Source organism: Nomia melanderi, chromosome 3 (assembly GCF_051020985.1).
Source record: "Nomia melanderi isolate GNS246 chromosome 3, iyNomMela1, whole genome shotgun sequence".
In the NCBI taxonomy this organism is placed as follows: Eukaryota; Metazoa; Arthropoda; class Insecta; order Hymenoptera; family Halictidae; genus Nomia; species Nomia melanderi.
Window position 1 is genome coordinate 7,404,363 of NC_135001.1, and position 20,537 is coordinate 7,424,899.

Sequence of the window (20,537 nt, forward strand, 5' to 3'; positions counted from 1 at the left end):
GCATGTACATTGAGGAACAAAGCTATTTTGTTTCAATATTTCTCAAATTGATGTGGTATACAAGGTATAATATTAAATATCGAATTTTACAGTTTTATTGTATGAAATCAAGTGGTGAGTCAGAGGCGCAAAAATTAATATTGCTTAACCCTTTGCATTCGATTGTATTTTTCTCAACAAATATTCATTATTTTCTAATGAAATGTCAAGGATATTTTTTACAACTAACATGAAGAAATACTTTGCATAAATTAAGAGGCACAACTATTTTATTTCGGCGTTCCATGTGTTCATGCGTCATATAAAAATTTAATATTGAATTTTAAATATTATAATTTTCTTAGGTCAAATCAACTGTCGACTGAAAGGCGCCTCTCGAGTGCAAAGGGATAATTTATAAACACTCACAATAAGAGACATATTCCTGTATCTTCGTTAACATGGCTGCCACAAGAATTTCGAACGTTTTGTGTAACATATTCTTTACATGCATATTCTTTTATAAGGAAGGTAAGTGGCATTAGAAGTAATTATTAATGATCTGGTATCACTGCACGTATTACATACAAAGTTTCTATGTAGGTATTTGTCTATTGTTTCCTGTTTTATTATATTTAGTGAATATAAATGTTCTTTTTTATTAGAAAACTATGTATGTTGGAAGAAGCAATGAATGCAAGGGAAGGAAAGAGTTAAATTGTAACAAGTCTCGGAGAACTTAGCGTTGCAGTATTGACTCGCGCGAAAAAATTCAGGTTGAGATTGTAATGATTATGACAATGGTAATAATAGATTTTACCCGTTTCTTCGTGTATCGATTATGATATTGAAGTGAAACTATTTAGGATTCAAATCATTTCGGATGTTTAACCCTTTCAACACTTCTACCACTCCTGATCAACGCCACTCAGAAATACCAATACTACTTTCGTCATCGTGTAGGAGTGTATTAGCCAAGCTTAGTAATTTTAAAATGACAACATAAGGGAATTTTCTTTTAAGCCAGCGTAACTTTAACAGATTACCGATTAATAAGTATTCGAAATCGAAAAGTAGATTAATTACCTTGCAGATAAAGTATTAACGCTAGAGCAACAGATTGTTTTATTTTTATAATTTTTATAATTTGTCTACATCCAATCAAGCTATGACTGAGATTCGCCTCCCGACTTGAAAGGGTTAAAAATTCATCCGTTTCTGTCCATCTGATCCAAAGTCGTCGATTGCAACTTCATCGGAGCCGATCGACAGAGAAGGTGAACGGTCATTGGCGGTTATTAATAGACGTTGCATCGATCTTGAAAGTGTTAACTTGACGTTTTCCTAGTCAACGAGATTATGAATAATACCGTTACAAAATTTATTTCCTATATCGTTTAGGATAGTTCATTTTGTTTCGTTTCTTCAAAAAACAATTATTATTAACCCTAATCGGACCACGATGTGACTTTGAGTCACATTTGAACTTTTTACTTAAATTTTTTGATTATTTTATATTGCATTTCCAAATTGCTTTCAAAATTTGGGCCCTATAAACAAAAACAATAACATTTCAATCATTCCTTTTATTCTCATAAGTAACTGAGAATCACATCGTGGTATGATTCGTTATAAAAACATGTGGTACGATTAGGGTTAATAGCATATATGGTAGTAAATATTCTTTTTTGACGTTTCCAAATCCTGATTTTTAACGATAAAAGATGGAAAGTTTTAATTTTTACAATAAAATTGAAATATTGGTAGGTTGAACAATGAGACCGTTTTATCATTTCGACAGGTACCGATACCCACTGACGAGCGTGAAAAATCTGCTGTCTAACGATGACTCACACGCCGACTGCGTGAAATCCTACGACGAACAAGGATTCTCCGCAGAGATTCGTTAATTAACCGTCGCGGAATGATTTCGAGAGAACGATCGAGGATTTTTTCACGATAGCGGGGAAGAAAGAAGCCAGACGATGTTTCATTTGCATGCGGCAATAAACTCCTCGCGAGACCGTACGACGCGAGAGGATTATTCACGATAAAGTCTATTTATAGTGGGCCGAGTCGTCAATGACAGACGTTACGTCGGGTTAAGTAGAACGTGCCAGTTCTGAAAAGTCGAATTCGCGGTAATCGTCGCCCGAGACTGTGCAGCGGACACCAGTGACCATTTTTCGGCACTCCGTCCAGGTGTCTAATCACAGTTAGTCTTCAACGGGTCTGTAATCTATAAAATTTCAAGTAATTCGATAATGAAACCGAATCGTCGAGGGTCTTGCGATGATCGGTGATCTTAATCTTCTTAGATTTCACGAATCCAACAAAATTCGACTCGTTCGACACGCCACGGGAATTAATCGTTTGTTAATTAAAATTCTATAATTCGATATTCAATATCACATTTTATGCTATGTAATTAGATATTCAATGTGAAAATAAAATAGTTCCATCCATTAACTCGTGTACCATTTGTATTTAGTCGACTCAACAGAATCATCGATGTTTCATTAGAAGATAATGAAAAAATTTCCGTGTGCAAAGGGTTAATATTTAAATCTGTGCATAAAATCGTGTTGCCCAGTGCAAGTCAGTCAATAGAACTTCAGTTTCAAGGGTTCAATAACCCGCGGAGAAGAATGGCTCTCAGATGAACCAGTTTCCGCAAAAACTGAGCTTCCACCGATTCGATGGAAGTACTCAGGTATACTTGGGAGCTTACTCATCAATTTTTCTAGGTATATTTTCGTATTTCTCGGAGGCGCCTTGGTTACATCCTCTATAAAAACAGTAGCCAACTGAAATTGGCCTGTAGATGCTAACCAGTCAGATATAATTTCTGAAGATATGGGTCAGAATAGACCTAGACACCAATGTTTGAGGGTTAAGGATTGAAGACTGCTTCTCTGAATGCTGAGAACTCGGTATCAAAATGTTTCTTAGACCATAATGAATATCTAAGTTCTTTAAAACATTTAGTCTAAAATTGTTAATGAACTGCTTTGTCTTTGCTAGCCCCACCTGTCATTTTTCATTATTAACCGATATTTCTTAACTCCTTGCCCTTCGATTTCCTTCTCAACCATGATTGATACACCTACTTTCTTATTAATAATTTATTGAAAAAAGACAAAATTGTTGAGCATATTCTATGTCCACGTTTGCTCTAAACTATAATATTTAATATCAGAAGAGTAATGTTCAAGTTCTATTTGCAAAAATTGAGTAACATGTATGTTTATTAAATTCTCTTTCAAATCTCCACTACGAGTCTGACACGTGATTATAAGGCAAACGGTTAAACTCCAGCCAAAATTTACAAGAGAACACGTCAGCTCTATTATCTAACGTTTTGCATTGTTTCAGTTAGCCCTACGTCGATGAAAACTGAACCTTAGCTTCCAAAGAGGACATGGTCGTCAACAAAAACAAGATAACATTGCCCCGTATAAGATTCGCGAAACGGAAAAAATACTTTCAACGAAGCGTGACCGCTATTAATAGAACAGCAGGATGATTGTATTGACGCCGAAAATGAAACCGTGATAAAGTCGAAAGCCTCCAAAATAATGATAGCACCGCCGACCTCTCGCCGATTGTGCTACACTTTTCTGAACAATGTTTCTTCGTTGTAATCGATTATTCCTCTTCAATCTCGAAACTATTGAACACCGCTAGCACAGAAATTGGATCAATTATATCCTCCTCGGACTAATTCCTCGCGACGTGTTCTTTACTTCGCGAAGTCATCGAAAAGGAAGGCGAACAGCTCTTCAACGAAGATCAGCTGGAAGTTAAGCGGTTCTCGTGACGCGGCTTTTATCAACGGATCTGCTAATTGGCGAGCCGAGATCTAACGGAGCAAGATACGGTGGTTTGTGACGTCAGGAAGCTCATTTCACGGGAAGATCGAAATCGCTGAAGTTGATATCAACTTCGTTGCGTTTTTCGGTGTTTTTTTTCAATCCCATCGCATGTTCATGTTATCAGACTGTTTCGTTCACTTAATTATCGACAATTTGCAAGAACGCAAGGAACTTTTTGTTCATTGTAAGTATACGTATGCTTTGAGGATTAAATATTGCTAACAGAGAAACAGACAACGAATGAAATTGATCTTGAACATTTTCATTAAAATCTTCTCGGCGAGTACCACTCAATACATCGCTCATATATGTAACAAGACGATGTAGCATATAGCCTCTATAGGATTGTTTAGCTCCTCTGTTGTTAAACAGAAAATTAATTCTACAGAGAATGCTTCTGTAAGATTTTTTCTTGACTCTTTGGAAACGAGTATTGATGATCTGAAGAATTTCCATATTTGAAATACTTAGTTGCAAATAAATGATTTAATTCGACAAACAGCAGAAGATCAATACATAGTTTCCTTTCTTTGTTATTCAAGTGTTCGATACATAATTTAGCTTGATCTGCTAAAAGTTTGTATACTTTAAAAAATCCTTAATTGCTCCAGTGGATTTTCCTAATAGCTGAGAAAATTATTCGCGATTTTCTTAGGAATGTCTCGTATCAGCCTACCAGTTGAAGCAATTTCGGCCGACCGTACCTGGGAACCAGCCACCGTTCCGTAACTTGTAATTGTAGGCGCATCTTTATTGAACCTTGACACGCCATTCCGCCGAAAGATGAGACAGAAAGCCGTTCCAACGATTTTCTCTGAGATGCCGAAAGAGCCGGGAAGCCGCGACGGACACGCCGATATCGGGCATGTTTGAACGCCGGTTAGGGCACTCGCTATATTTAGCCTTAATGAGGAGATAACAGCCCCGGCGGGACATACGGGGTACACGTGAGATATGTCCGAGTTGTCGGGAACAACGCGAAAATTGTTTCGAATCAAAAAAAGGTGAAGGTGAACCCTTTGTAATGTTTGTCGAGCTGTGTCATGGTGTACAACAGCGAGGTTTGAGTTCTGAATGTTGGAAAATTTGGAGTTCGAAGCTTGAAATGTGAAATTTCAAAATTTAAGATTTGAAATTGGGAAACTGGAACTTGAAATTTGCAATTTGAAAATTTGAAATGTGATATTTAGATCTTTGAAAACTAGAACTTGAAATTTGAAAATTTGAAATGTGAAATTTAAAATTTGAAATTTCGAAACTCAAACATTTGAAGTTTAGAAATTTAAACATCTAATATTCGAGATTCACTAATTTAATATTTGATTTGAAAATTTCAAATGTGGAAAATTCGAAATTTCTCAATCACAGCCGACTCCGTTCAAAGATCTTTGAATTCACTGGTGCTCCCGTTATCTTCTTCCGAAAGCATGAACGCTAAATGGAGTCTTTAAACGACTCAAGTGTTCGATATCGAAATCGTAGAAGACATCAGTGACTGTACGACAAAAGGACCGACTCTTATTTACGCGGTGAACAGAAAATAATCGGTGGAAGATCGATATAATCTGTTCGGAAATATTGAAACACCTGTTGTGTGTGTACTACACATTTGACAAAGACTATACCAGCTGCCGTTACTTTCGTCTAACTTGTTTTGAATGTTAAGAGAATCATAATATCTACATCGAACTTCGATATCTCACGAAGGATATTCGTTCAACACTTAACAAAATTTATGCTTTCCTGTTGAGAAAATTGAGCAAAAAATGTTCATTTAGGACTTGGAATTAATATATCACTCCTGTTCAAATTGATTGTAACTATATTTTAAAACTTACATTAGAAGCACGAAGTAATCCTGATCCCTTCTACAGAATATTTATCTCCGGTTTTCGATAAATTTGAAATTCTTTAATAAAAAGAATCCTACAATTAACAAGAAGATTCTCTAGTTTACTAAAAGATCCATAAAGATCCCAACGATTCCTATCAAAAACGTGCGAAGTAAAACTACTAAACACATATAAAGAAAAATCCTCCAATTTCATTAACCCTCTTATCCTACGATTTCTTTCATAACTGTCACTAATTTAGTAGAAGAAGAAAAGAATTTGTCGTTCATTATATTTCCACGTTTACTCTAAATATTGATAATAGACAAGTAACATTTCATTTGCACGAAGAATAAGTAAATAACATTCAGATTCGTCTAAATTCAGTTGAAAATTTTCATCGCGAGCCTGACTCGACATTACTCGAGAAGGGGTTAATTAGGAAAGTTCGCGCAGAAGATATTTCCGTTGTTCAGAGAATTTTAAAACTCGCCTATTTCGCGGCTGGCACGTTATCGCTTGGTGTTATCAGCGGTCTAAAAAAAAATCTATAATGCGGCGTTAACGATGCGTACAGTGACGCACGTGGTTATCGATGATCGCGGGTTCGTCGGCGGTTTCGAAACGGTCGACTCGTTACAGCGGAGAGCGTATTTTCTTTTTCACTTTTTCGAATCCGGTCAGATTCACGGAATTATTTTCCGCGAGATTATGCTTGTCCTCGGCTAGGATCCCGTCCGAATCCTCCAATGGACGCGATCGATCCATTATTCATTGTCCGTTTCGAGATTGCCCGGCCGCCGATAGTGGCCGCTTCGTGGAACGGTAGCACGGCCGAGACGGTGCAATCGATACAACGCGTCGAAAACTTCTTCGCGGCGTATGCGTACATACGTATCAATAAAAATTCGACTGACGGACGGATATTCCGTGACGTCGGTTCCGAGCGGCCGCTCGAAGAGCTGGGACTTATCGGCGACCCGTTTTGGGTCACGCAACGATATACGAGATATGTACGGCAGAAATGTGATGAAATTGTTGCTACGAAAGTTTGCATTTGCCGAGTATTTACGAAACCGCGTTATCTTGTTAGAAGCGGCTCCTGATGGACGCTGTGTTCTTTTGGGGATGATACATTTAGTTTTGGCGACTGTGTTGGCGATCGGTGATCATTGGAAATTGGGGATGTTGCAGAGGTTGTAATTGAAACGTGAAAATAGAAAATTGGAAATTGGGAATTGGGAATTTGGAAATTGGAGACTTTGGAATATGAGATTGGAAATTTGAAATTTGAAATCGACATTTACATTTTAATTTGTAATCTGAAAAATTGAAATCTGAAAATTTGAAATTCGAAATGCGAAATTTGAGATACTGGAGGGAATTGAAAATTGGTTACTTAATATCATCATTTTGAATTAAATTTATAATTGCATGATGTACAAGTGTTTCATTAAACTTCAACTGAATTAAGGAACACGTCGTACCGCAAAGATCTGAACACTTTCCAGCACTATTACAAACATTCTAAACATCATATTCAATCGTTTACAGTTCCCCGCAGAAACCATTTCGAAAAAGCTAATGTAGTTTTCTGAATATTTTCCAATTCAATTCATTAATGGACTCGTTACTTCTCCGGCCTCGTAGAGTCGGCGTGTCGGCGGACAGGTTGGATCATCCATCCATAAATCGTCTATTCCGGGAGAAGAAAATTCACCTGTTCGATAATTTTATGCGGGCCTCGGTTCTCAGGCTCGATCGCGTAACACGGGGAGTAATGGATCGTTTATGCTGATCGGCGGAACGTGAAATTTACGGTCCGACTATGGCCGTTTCCAGCCGTATTTATGGTCCCTCCGTTGATGCATAGATCGTCCATTAACGTGTTCCGCGCAGGCCCTCCCGTTGTCTTTTCGGAGCACCGTGCGAATTGGACGATTTTCGAACCCGATCAACGCCTATTACATCTTTTTCTCTATATAACCAGTTAACCCTCTTGGACGAGTATACTCGTCACGAAGAAATGGTAAAGTTTTGTATTATGACAAGTATACTCATTATGAAGAAATTGTAAGGTTTTGTGTTTTTACGAGTATACTCGTCACGAAGAAATGGTAAACTTTTGTGTTGTGACAAGTATACTCGTCACGAAGAAACGATAAAGTTTTGTGTTATGACGAGTGTATTCGTCACGAAGAAATGGGAACATTTTGTGTTACAACGAGTATACTCGTCACGAAGAAATAGTAACGTTTTGTATTATGACGACTATATTCGTCAAAAATAGCCATAACTGACTTTCTGCGACACATTTTAGGTACGCACATTTCGAAGAGGTTGCATCAGCTAACTGATTAACATTAGAACCACTGCTCCCGTCAAAACGACAGATTTCAATTTCCTTACTTCGCAATAATTGATATCTTAAAAATGTGTAATATCCAGAATGAATTTAAAAATAAAGCTTCACTTAAATACTGCTTGACAGCCCCCATGATACTACAATACAAGCTTCCGTCATGAATGCATTGACGTAGCTGCGAAGCGCAATTGAAAATTTTTCAAAACATTTTACTACCGAGCATTCGAAGTGTCATTAATTCGATTCTTTACCGATAATAGCAATCGCAATCGTTAAGCTTCTTAAAGAAATAATCTTTTTTACAATACAGTAACAAGTAATTAACCGATTACTTAAAGCTAGATAAATCATTGATAATAAATATCTAAGAAACTATCGCGAAACGTGTCGTAAGAGAAGCGATTAAGAACAATAATCATCGGACCTTCATTAATAGAGCAAACACGCTCTTCGAAGCCGGTACTAATTAATACCTTGGTATATAAATACCACAAAAACCAGAAGACGTTAGCTGCAGACCAGTGGAAATATTATGTTTATAGCGCAGCTCGTTTCTATCCAATAAATTCATGAAGATCATAATTTCATTCGTTCGTTCGTATAGAAGAAACATCAAACGGGAGGTTGGAAGGTTTTCAAATTTATAATTTAGATTCATTTAGCACCTAAATGAATCAGACGCTACGGAAGGAGGCCATTATGTGTCCAAACGCGTTGGAGTCCAGTTTCGCTGTCAAGAATGATTTTCCCTCGCTGAAGAATGCCGAACACGCGTAACGCAACGCACACGCGTGCGTGTGGGGCACGCAATCGAGTTATGAGCGAACCGCGCAGCTGATCGGCCATATAAATAAATCGGCCGTACATTGAACGGTTATTCTCGTAGTACCGATACACTTCGACCGGCGAGGACGCAGAAAATCATCTGACACAAGAGATCGCTTCGGTGTTTCTTGTGCACATGCGTGTTCGCCCCCGCTTCATCCGTTTCATCCTTTTCGTTGGCAGTTCTCGCGCGACGCGACATTTTTTTCAAACATGTATATATATATTCGATAAATTACAATGAAATAAAGTTACGATGAAATATCGAATTCATCTGGCTAATACGCGATTAAACATTTCTACAGATGATATAAATTAAATGCAGTGAAAAATTCGATATGGGGTTACGGTGAAATATCAAATTCACATAGATTAAAATCGATAGAAAAGCTCAATTAATAAGCGAGTCATGAAATATGAAATTCATCGCGCGAGCCCGCGATTCAAAATTTCTATGCGCCCCGCTTCCGTGGCGAAGAATAATAAACACTTCGTTAATAAAATTACAATAAAACAATGAATTTGCCTCGCACGGGAATTACGGACAAAAAGGAAATAACGGATAAAACGTGGCCGGGTACGCGTGCGCGCGATTCTCCGACGATAGGAGCACGCTTTCGGGGAATATCGTGCCTCGCCTGTTAAACCGGCCATTGCTGGCGATGCTGCGCATTTAAACGGTTAGCTGTTTCCGACGAGTGTACTCGTCACGAAGAAATAGCACAGTTCTGTCTTGAGACGACTATATTCGTCACGAAGAAACGACAAAGCTTTGTCTTATGACAAGTCTACTCGTCACGAAGAGATAACAAAGTTTTGTGTTTCGACGAGTGTACTCGTCACAAACAAATAGTACAGTTTTGTGTTTCAACGAGTACACTCGTCACGAAGAAATGGCGAAGTTTGGTATTATGACGAATATACTCGTCTAAAAACAGCTACCTGGTTAAGGGAATATTCAATTTTCGAAACAACCAATTTTACATAGATACATTACTTGAATGAAAATTTAAAAAAAAATCATTTATAGATACGAACGAGTACACATACCAGAATACTTTTCAAAAAGTTCGCAACAGCTAACCGATTAATTACACTGCATAGTCTCAGCGCTTCGATACTGTTGCACGTTGTAAGGAAAATTTATTCCCGCTCATCCTATTATTTATGGACCCAAGACTCAGCTGCAAGAAACTTCTCTCGTAGCCATTTTTCGATTGATTCGGATTGTTCGAGCTCGCGCGATGTTCCTGTTTTTCTTCATCAAACTCGACTATAGCGCCGTCGAAACTTATTTACCTTCTCCACGGGGATCGATAATATCTTCGCGCGTATTTGGATCGTTTCCTCGGTATCCCGGCCAAAGCTAACGCTGACAGTTTCCAGAAGGAAGTCGAATTATTGATGTATACACAAATTGCACACGCTTTAACATCATGTTAGTAATCGGGTGGTAATAGGTTATTCGAAAGAACGTTTCTTATTCGGAAACAGTGGTTCTGTGTACAAGGAAATGGAAGATTTTCGCGTGTAACGTATACAAACACGGTTTATCGTATTCACGTGGCAACGCGTTTCTACATGTTTAATCGTACACTGTAATGGTAAGAATACTTGCAAAAATGACGTTGTAGTACAGAAGGCTATCGTTACGTGTGTAATCTTCTGACTTCAGTTGCTAATCGTTGGTATACCTTAGTAAACCATGTCATAAGTAATTTACTTATGCTAATAAGCTGATTTCTTTTAACATTTCAAATTAGCTGTGTACCGTCAGTAGCGCATGACGGCGTGAACGCGTTAGAAAGAAGTAAGTAAATACTGGGTTCGCTGCTTCGACACTCGTATTTTGAAAGATGCATTTACCACCGTGTTTATGGATTTCTACTGAATCTGATCGTTATCGGCGCGCGATTCCAGTGAAACGATTCAACCGCGACGAAAGATCGTTCGCCGGCATTCGACGTAAAAAGAGCGTTATCGTTTTATTTCACTCCACTTGTCTAAAATTGGATGAGTATTTGTCGCACGATTATAAATATTCCAGTGAAGAGTTTGTTCATGAAATCAGATCGTGATTTACCGAAAATAAACGAAACATAGGGTCCAAAGTTTCATATTTAAAATACAAAGTTGCAAACAGATAACTCAGTTACTCAAACAACATTGTTCCCTTTGCCTCTAATATTTAAGAGTTCAATAAACAAAATTTAGCGTCCTCTGCTGAAGGTCTTGAATATATTCTCTAATATTGAAAAGTTCAATGTATTATATACTTTAGTTTCTACTAAAGCTTTCGAATATTTCTTCGTCCCTAATATTTAAGAGATCTTTAAGAGATCTTTAAGAGACATTTAAGAGAAGGTAAAGAAATCAGCGAGTACGGGGTCCACTCAGGACGAAAATTTTAGGGCAGCCGATGAGTTCGTTCACACTAATCTAGATTCGAGATAATGTCGTCATCGGGCAGGTTGCGACGCGGTTCTGGCCGGCTTCCAGGTCGGGAGGAACAAGAAAGAGGCGTAAGGAGAACCCGGTAGACAAGCGTCTCGTCAAAGGGCACTCGCGGTAATTAATCGCCGTTCGAATTAAGGGGTACAAATTGAGCGGAGGAATCGCGAGCACGCTTCCCGAATAATCCCCAGGCCCGCTTCCGTTTCTCCTTTCACTTCTCGGCTCAAAGTCAACCTCTTTTTTCTCGCCACTTCCACGCGGAAGTTGACTAGAGGCGGTTGTTTCACGCGCGTCGAGTCTCTGTGCTCTAATTGGTAATCTCTAATGAACGTTAAAACTTCGCATAGACGGCTCGCGCCTTAATCACGCGGACAACGGTCGGTACTGTTACTCTTTTTCGTCCGCCATGTCGTGTTTCTTGTTAATCGCGAACAGGGATTGTTGAAGTTATTCGAAACATTCTTCGGTTTTCATATTTCCTTATGCCATTTTCAATTTTTGGTTTGCTACTCGTCGATACGATTGCATGAAACTATAAACAAAACACGTCACGAACCCTCCTTGCCTTTATACCGTCTCGAGTGCCAACTCTGGTGCAACATATACCTTAGGAGGATTTTTAAGGGTTTGTTAACTTCACGTTTTCATAAGCAGCTCTGCAACCGGACTGATCTTCTTCGTGTTGTTAGTTTTTATTCACACTACCCTGACATGACCAATCGCTCAATTTTGTAGTAATGAAGCTCTCAAACACGCACGCACAGGCATTCTTAACGAACGCGAGAAGTCTACATCTGTCTTACATACATTGTTGTCGTGCTATTCAAATCAAAAGATTATTTAGTCCAACTTTCTCTTGAGCTGGTATGTAAAAAGCAGATTAGCTGTTAGTAAACAACAAGCCATTGTTTTTGAAGGACTAGTTTCAACTCGCGGCGATCGTTCGGCACGGGCAGACACGCAATAATCGTGAGCGTACTGTCGATCGGTAGCGTTGCGTTGTTGTCATTAGAAGATTTGGAGTGCTGTATTCACGAAACACCCTGTATATGTCGATCGCGTCCTCGGATCGCACGTGCCGGCGAATGGCCGCGTAGCGACCGAGAAGCCTTGATACTTTTTCCTTTGTGCCCGGCCAGGGAAGTGATCTCGAGGAAAGATCTAATCAGCGCCGTATTAGATAACTCACGGAGGACGCGGTGTGGAATCGAGTATCGATATCGACGAATATCGCGCGTGAAATGTTGTGACAACGAGATTTCTTGGAAGATCAAATTCGAACGATATTAATCCTGCTCTGAAGTCTTTCGTTAATCCTTACATTTGAAATGTTACTAAAAAAGTAAACTGGTTTCTGTGATAAGGTTTTTTGATAATACTCTCAAATTGAAAAGTGTCTTCGACGAAATGGGAATGCGAATAACTCGAGAAAGATCGAACGAACGAAATGGTAAGAAAATGTAAATGTAATTGGGTCGAGAAAGACTGTAAGAAGTCGATATGGTATTGGATGTATTAATATGAAGTAATATATTTAATTAATATAGTTAATCTTTTAATATGCATTAACCCTTTGCATTCGGAAGCTTTTCACTAAAAGGATTTGACACTTTGCGATGAGACATAGACGTCACTATTTGAAACGAACTAATGACATACGTCGGTTGAGAAACAAAACTATTTTATATAAATATTTCGCATATTGATGCATTATACAAAACTTAATATTACACTTTGTAATTTTGTTATGTCAAATTAAATGGTGACTGAGAGTCACCCCTCGAGTGCAAAGGGTTAATATATCGATATTAAACACAGCACTAGATTTATTCCAAAATTTCTGACCAATCGCCCTTTTCGTTCTGCAGCACTGTAAGCCTCTTCATTGTTACGTTACTACTAATACGTCTGATAATTTCGCGGTTTAAAAGATTACATCGATCCAACAGGAAGTTATACTAATGTTTCGTCATCATTGCAGCTTCATCAGAAGTCAAAGACGCACTTCCCTGCTATTTCTTGATTAATTACAAACTCCGATTTCGACAGGCATCCGAAAAGTACAACATAACTCGATGCTTGCTAAGAAGTTTTCGCAACGTGTAGCAACAAGTGGTGGCAAAAAGTTGCTCTACTTCAATGTGAACAAAGCTTAAGGAGTGGCACGAAATTACGGTGTTTCCATATAATCGATAACTAGGAATCTCTCAGGGTCGGCGCGGCTCGCCGCAGCCGCGTATCCTGCGCTCGCGATCATCCTCGCAGGCTTCTCAGAACGAACACGCGTGTTAAATGTAACTCGGATCGCGGAAATGCGGTTTACATAGACGTTGCAGTGTTTCTGTCATTTTTCTGCACAGTCCGGGCGTGCAGTTTCCTTTTAATTGTCACGGTTTCTTGGAAGCTTTTAGGAGAACTGGTTCAACGCCTCACTTGGAAAGAGTGAACACAAAGAACGAGGTCGAATAAACGATAAGATCGTACGTCAGATTATTCTTCGTATCCGAGAAGACTGAAATTAGAATAACGCTCGTCAGAACTGCGCGTCGTGTTTGAGATAATTGAGTTTGTTACACGTTTGTCGCACGTTGAAACAAAGAAGTAATTGGAATACTCGAAATATTCATTTCCAGCTTAACTGTCTGGCTACTCTGAAGTCGCTGATATTCTAAGACGTGCGTCCGACCAACTTTCAAATTCGATTACTCGGAAAGCTAATCGGTTACCGAGAAAAAGACAATTCTTGGATCGCTGTAGGCATAGCGAAGTTAAACAAACTATTTCGAATAGAAACCGATGATTTCTAGGAACAAGGGAATAAGTCTGAACTCAACGAGAAATTGCGAGGCAAACGAATTTGTCGTATCCAGAGAATTAACCGATCTAATTGATAGACTAACACTGTCAGTCTATAAATAGACTATATACATATTTATAAAATGCGATTGCATTTGTTTCGACTTGTACTCTAAGAATTTGAATCGTAGAGTTCCAGTTTAATCACAACTGTGGAGGATCTACTTAAATCGCGAAGAGTAGAGTTAATTAACACTTTGCCTCGCAATATCGCGTCAGACTCGTGACGAACATTTCAAATAATATTTGCCAAATGCAAACGTCATTGAATTCCTTCGGATCGACCATTTTACTGTTGTCAATCGTTAATCTTTGGAATAAACAAAAGTTTAAATATTCAATAGTAAACTTTGCATAATACATCACTACGTGACATATTGAAATGAAACAGTTCCTTAATTTATACGTGAATTATCGTTAAAATACTTCCAAAGAACAATGTTTATATCTCATCACAGAGTACTGAATGTTTCTAGCAAAAAACCATTCGATTATAATCTATCGGCGATGAAGTAGCGCCAACAAGCTCAGTTGCGAAAGAAATCGCAGAACAAGGGGTTAACCGAGATCCTGCTGCGTACGCTAAAGGGGTCAACGCGATGCAAAACCGAGCGGTACTTACTGCAGCAAAGACAAAACAGGAAGGATTATTAAATATTTCTTATCACAATTCTAATTTCTCGTGATTTTAGAACATTGGTCACCGATGACCACCGATCAACGTGTTAACCCTTTGTAGATGAACATCGATATTTCGGCGAGATCAAGTTTTCATATTTCGAAGATAAACAACGACTTCGTCCTTTCAGTACTGAATATTTCCAGCCGGAACGTTCCGTGTGTACGGAATATTTGTTTGCTCATTTGAAGGTCAATGAATTATGTTAATTTATATTGTACAATTAATTAAGTTGTGATTAAATTGTAAATGCAATTCCTCGGTTTCACTAAGTTGAATAATGCTAAGAAACGCGTATATTAATTTTATATATTTATAATTATCACCACGGCACGTGTGAGTTTAAAAAGATTGAAAAACACATATATGCGCCCACAGTACTCGAATAATTAATTACTAGAACAGCAAGAAATCATCACGTAGTTACCTTTTTTATCTATCATTTAAGCGATCGATATATCATTTAGCTTCATCTGCAGAAGGTTTTGTATGCTTCAAACAATCTTCGTGCGCAAAAGGTTAATAGACAAGAGTTGACACGAAGTTCTCGCGGTCTCTGGTTAAATAAAGATTCGCTTGGTTAAATTTGTGAGAATGAATTCCCACATGCACTCTCACCTACTCACTAAAGTATTAACACATAAAACACAGAAATGAAACAACTTTGCTCCATCATTTATGCAAGGTGTTTCAATACGTAAGTTGTAAATAATATCGTTAAGATTTCGTCAGAAAATAATGAATGTTTACCATGAAAAATATTGTCGAGTGCAGGGGATTAAATCCAAGGGCGGTCCGTATGATACGTATGTAAATACCAATCGAGCGAGCAATCGAATTTCGCAGGATGTTTGTCGCATCGCTGTGACGAGAAAGGAAAAGTAGATGCGAACAGCTGGTAACAAGGACTGGTGGATGTTTTCGGGCACGGAAGTCAGCGTCAACGGAAGCTACTCTTGACGCAAGATGCACCGATGAGCTGGCCAAGCTCCTCCAGCCGATACGTGACTTTCGCAACGCGCGTCTTTCGCCGGCGTCTGAATACGGCCGGCGCAACCACCGCGTGGAAAAGTGCTCGTTACATCGTGGAACGCGATGGGTTACGCAACCGACCAGAGGGACGATTCCTTCGTCCTTAACTGCGGACGGCTCGGCGGAACGGAAGATTTCCTATGGAGTTCGCCGAAGAAGACATCACGCAGCCATGCGAGCGAGCCGATCAATGACTCAAGCGTGACGGACGCGTCCTGAGAACCCGCGCGGCCAGGTGCAATTGTCTCTCGAACTTTTTCACCATACCACGCATATTTATGCTATTCATCGGGACACTGTGGCAGATTGAATAATGGGGCGCACGCATAAAACGAAATTGGCTTTTGCTAGAGGTTCTGTAAATATACAGGGCCTAGCATAACGTGATCAGCATTCGTGACTGGCAAATTCTTCGTGTTTCTGATACTCACTGCTGGTGAAAATGAGGAAAATCTTCCTGAAAATCGGGATAGATAATTAAAAATCTGTTTTGAAATATTAGTCTCGTAACGATGTGTTGCTTGAAATGAAGAACTTTCCGTTAAAGTCGCGAATGGTAAAGAGCAGAAGAATCAAATATTTTGAAAGTTATTAAAGACGCGAATTCGCGTTTGCAGTCGCGAATCTGTTAAGAAATTGTTGAAAAATCATTTTAAAGGATTCTTCATAATGAAATGCTGCAAGCAGATGATTAGTATTCAAAAGACGATGTCGGTGGAACTTTACGAAAAATTCGTATACATTGTACGGGGATCTATTGTGAATATTTGGTTTTATATGCACGAAAAGCGAAACATTTACTAGAAAGAGAATTTACTGAATTTTCTAATATTATTTTCTTTCTTGAATTTTCTATTTTCTTTTCCGATAAGTTGTGGTAGCAATCTTAGACCAAGGTGTTAAAGAGAAAAAAGAAAGGATTGATTGATTTGCAGAGGAGAAAATAATGATCACTTTATTGCAAGGTGAGTCTATAAAAAACAACGACCTTGATTTTTCGCTTTGACAGATGATTTCTTATTGATTAATACCCACTGCACGGTATCGTGCGAAATATAACACGGGATTCTTACGATAGTGTGCGAGCAATTAAAATAAAACGATAGGTGGAATTTTTGCGTGCCGACTGAATGAATTTGCGTCCCATTCGTGGAATGAGGTTTAAGAATAAAGATTATGACCTCGTACACACTTATAATGCGAAACGAGGTTACTCGACACTCGACGGCGAAGTTCTCGAGTGTTCAAACGCCGAGTGGAAAACATTGCTTCGAGACGCCGGATAAGATAGCCATTTCACCGAATTCTATTGTGAAATCGATTGTAAAGTGATTTCCAGTCGATTATATTCTAAATAACAGTTTTCGGGTTTATGTGACGCAATTGTATTCACGGTAAAAAAAGAATTACTGCGTTCTTAGTTTCTGATAAAATCGATATATTTTCGTCGATTGTGTTGGAGTGTTCATTGGAAGCTCTTGAGTCATTGCGTTTATCCCACATAGAATTCAAAGACAGGAATATACAGCTTCAGTAGAATTTGAAGAGTTCCTGGAATGTACTGGGTGATTTAGTATTTCCGTACTTGTAAAAACAACAACAAAACAACTGCAATCTGATTTATAAAAATTTAAGAAACACGCTATGCTTCGATGACTCGGGTTATTTTGAATGAGAGTTCAATGTCTAAGAGTCATTTTGCGCATCTAGGAGTTCAATATCTGAGAGTCACTTTGAGCATCTGAAAGATCAACATCTAGAAGTACAATCTCCAAAAGTCATTTTGAACATCCAAAAGTTTAATATCTGCAAATCATTTTGAATATCTGAGAGATCAATATCTAAGAATTATTGTAAATATCTGACAGTTCAATATCCAACAGTCACTTTAACATCTAAAACTTTAATGTCTAAAAATCATTTTGAACATCTGAGAGGTGAACATCTAAAAATTATTTTAAATATCTGACAGTTCAATATCTAAGAGCCACTTCGAGCATCTAGAACTCCAATGCCCAAGAATCCTTTCAAATGTCCAAGACTTCAATATTTAACAGCCATCTGGTTACATCCGATAGTTCTATAATTAACGCGCAGAGCCCGTTTCCAATATCACGTTACAATTCGCACAAAGGATGAATGAAACTCGGTATCCCAAGACACAAACGTGGAAACGTGTAAACTGGCAACGTCGACCGGTCGCGGCGATAAATCCTCGTACCGAAAAAAATGTTTGTCCCGGATGACGGGTCGTCTTTGGCGACCGATCAAACGCGTCTAAATCCAGCGACGTCACCTCTGACGTTCGCGGACCAGGACCGCTAATAAATTCTCTTAGCGCAAGGATGACGTCACTGGTGCCCGGAGCAAGAGCAGTCCACAGAGCTCGCTGCCAATTCGCCGATCGACCGGCGAATGTTAACTCCACCGGGAGCCCATGGCAGGGGTTCAAGCATCAAGGAAACATGTGCGTTTCGGCGTGAGGGCTATCTTTGATACCGTCCAACTGCTAAGTGGGGATACACTTCGACGCACACGATCTTCTCGAGATGGAAATCAGAGACCCGGTGCGGCGGCCTACACGTGTTCCGTGTTCCGCACAGATTGTGACGCTTGATTTATACATTTTCTTCTTCTGTGCTTACCGTGGCGGCTGCGCAGTCTTTTGACATCTTTCTCGGTTTGGCATCGTTCGTATCGCGAACAAATATTACTTGCAACGATGGAAATATATGAATCGACGGACTGAATAGCGTTGCTTTTAAAAAATGGTACTTGCTAGAGCTGGAGATTTATATTTTTGATTAATTGAATGGTCTTTCGATGTCTCATTCCGTTTGACGTTGTTTGTATTGTGATATACGACTGAATGTTAATTGAAATGGTAGAAAGAAATTGATAGATCGAAGAGCGTCGAGTTTAGGAGACGGAACTCGCTTATACTAGTTGTAACATGAAAGATTTATAGTTTGAATCGGTTGTTCGGATGACTTTCTCCGTTTGACATTGTAATTTACGAGTAAATTTCAATTGTAATACTAGAAATAAATTGATAGAGCGAATAGCGTCAAGAGATAGAGTAAAAAAAATTTTATAAGACGAATCCTCCCTGCACTAGAAAGATTTCTATTTCGTTCATAGAATGAGACGGAACTCTAAAGAAGAATGCTTTCGAAAATTTTTTTAATTTTTCACTGTAGCGACAGGCTGTTCTATACAGAAAATAAGTCTCGTAAATAGACCACCAAGGCGCGTTTAATTTATTCAAACTTATGTATCCGGAGTGACTAATCAGGCACGCAGTAATCGCACTGCGGATATCCATGCGCAACAAACAGTTCCAGAAAACAAATTATATAGAAACACATTTCCTTAATAGAAGATTCTATTGCGAATCGAAATGAAAACGAAAATATAAGACCGGCGGTCTACAAATAAGATGATTTCTTTGTACGACTGAATTTCATCAGAACTTCCGGAATAAAGAGAATCTTGACCTCGGCAGAGGAAATGTCGAAAAATTTGCTAGTGAAATCGTGGTTCCCGGGAACGGATCTTTTTTCTGAGTAGACGGATCAAAGGAATGGTTACGAACCCCTTTGTTTTCAGAAGAACCGATCTCACCTTGTGCTCTGGAATCGGGAAAAGTGCCAAATTGCTTTTCGGAATCGCGCCACTCCGGAGACAGACAGGTAACTAACGTTCTCGAAAACGTCGGTGGTAATTAACCCTTTACAGCTCGCTGGCAGGGGCAAGTATATTTGCCACTTATTCTGTTGATCTATAGATTCTACGTAAAATCAATATTTACTCATACTTGTAATTTTGTTTAAATTTATCTCTCTGTACAAAGGTGACACTGGAACATGCTTCACTGACGTACAACATTCGTTATCGCTATTTCTTTTATCTATATACAATACTTGTTACGTATTTTTACCAATATTAAAAAAAAAACGTGGATATCGAGATTGACGGTAGCACTTAATTGGCTTTTATCAAAAGACAACTGAATTCTTTTCTTGTGCTTTTTAAGGCTTTCCTATAAAAAGAGAGTAGTTAGATTATTGCTCGAGTGACTTATTACTAAACTTTTGAAAAATCGTTATACTAGAACTCGAAGAAAATAAATGCTCCACGTTCAGTTTTCTTCGGATTAGCCTAGAGTACTTTCCTAATGAAAGGTTAACACGCGTGAACTCCAGTAACAGTTTCAAACTCGCGGAATAAAGGAAGTACTTAGTCGAAACAAGGCGAAGCAAGTACATAAGTACTACGTCATTCGGCGCTGGAGGCCGTCAGGGAAAAAATAAAAAGAATTTCTTTTGATGGTTCCCCGGCGTGTAATAAATTGAGCGTGCTGGCTGCAGCGATGGCGCTACTTTTAATAACAGTATTATCGATGTAAATAAGAACCGCTGATTCATCGCGTGTGACACAGTTTAGTTTCTATGTCAATGCGTCGGGCTCCGGCGGGAGAACAATGCATCGCAAGAATGCAGTTTCCTTCCAGCTGAAGTGTGTTTCATTAAAAAGAAAAATCGAAGAACCGGCGAGCCATTATTCGCGTTAAATATTACATCGAGGAAGATTAATCCTTCCGCGCCGACTCTTGAAACTTCAATCGACGAAGCCTACGA

The 20,537-nt window shown here is 38.8% G+C and overlaps 1 protein-coding gene across 8 annotated transcripts in view; it reads right to left on the bottom strand.

Annotated features, from left to right (window-relative positions):
• Window positions 1–20,537, bottom strand: part of LOC116431418 (glycogen synthase kinase-3 beta) — a 106,419-nt gene that overhangs the window by 44,244 nt on the left and 41,638 nt on the right. The gene's annotated exons all lie outside the window — the stretch shown is intronic.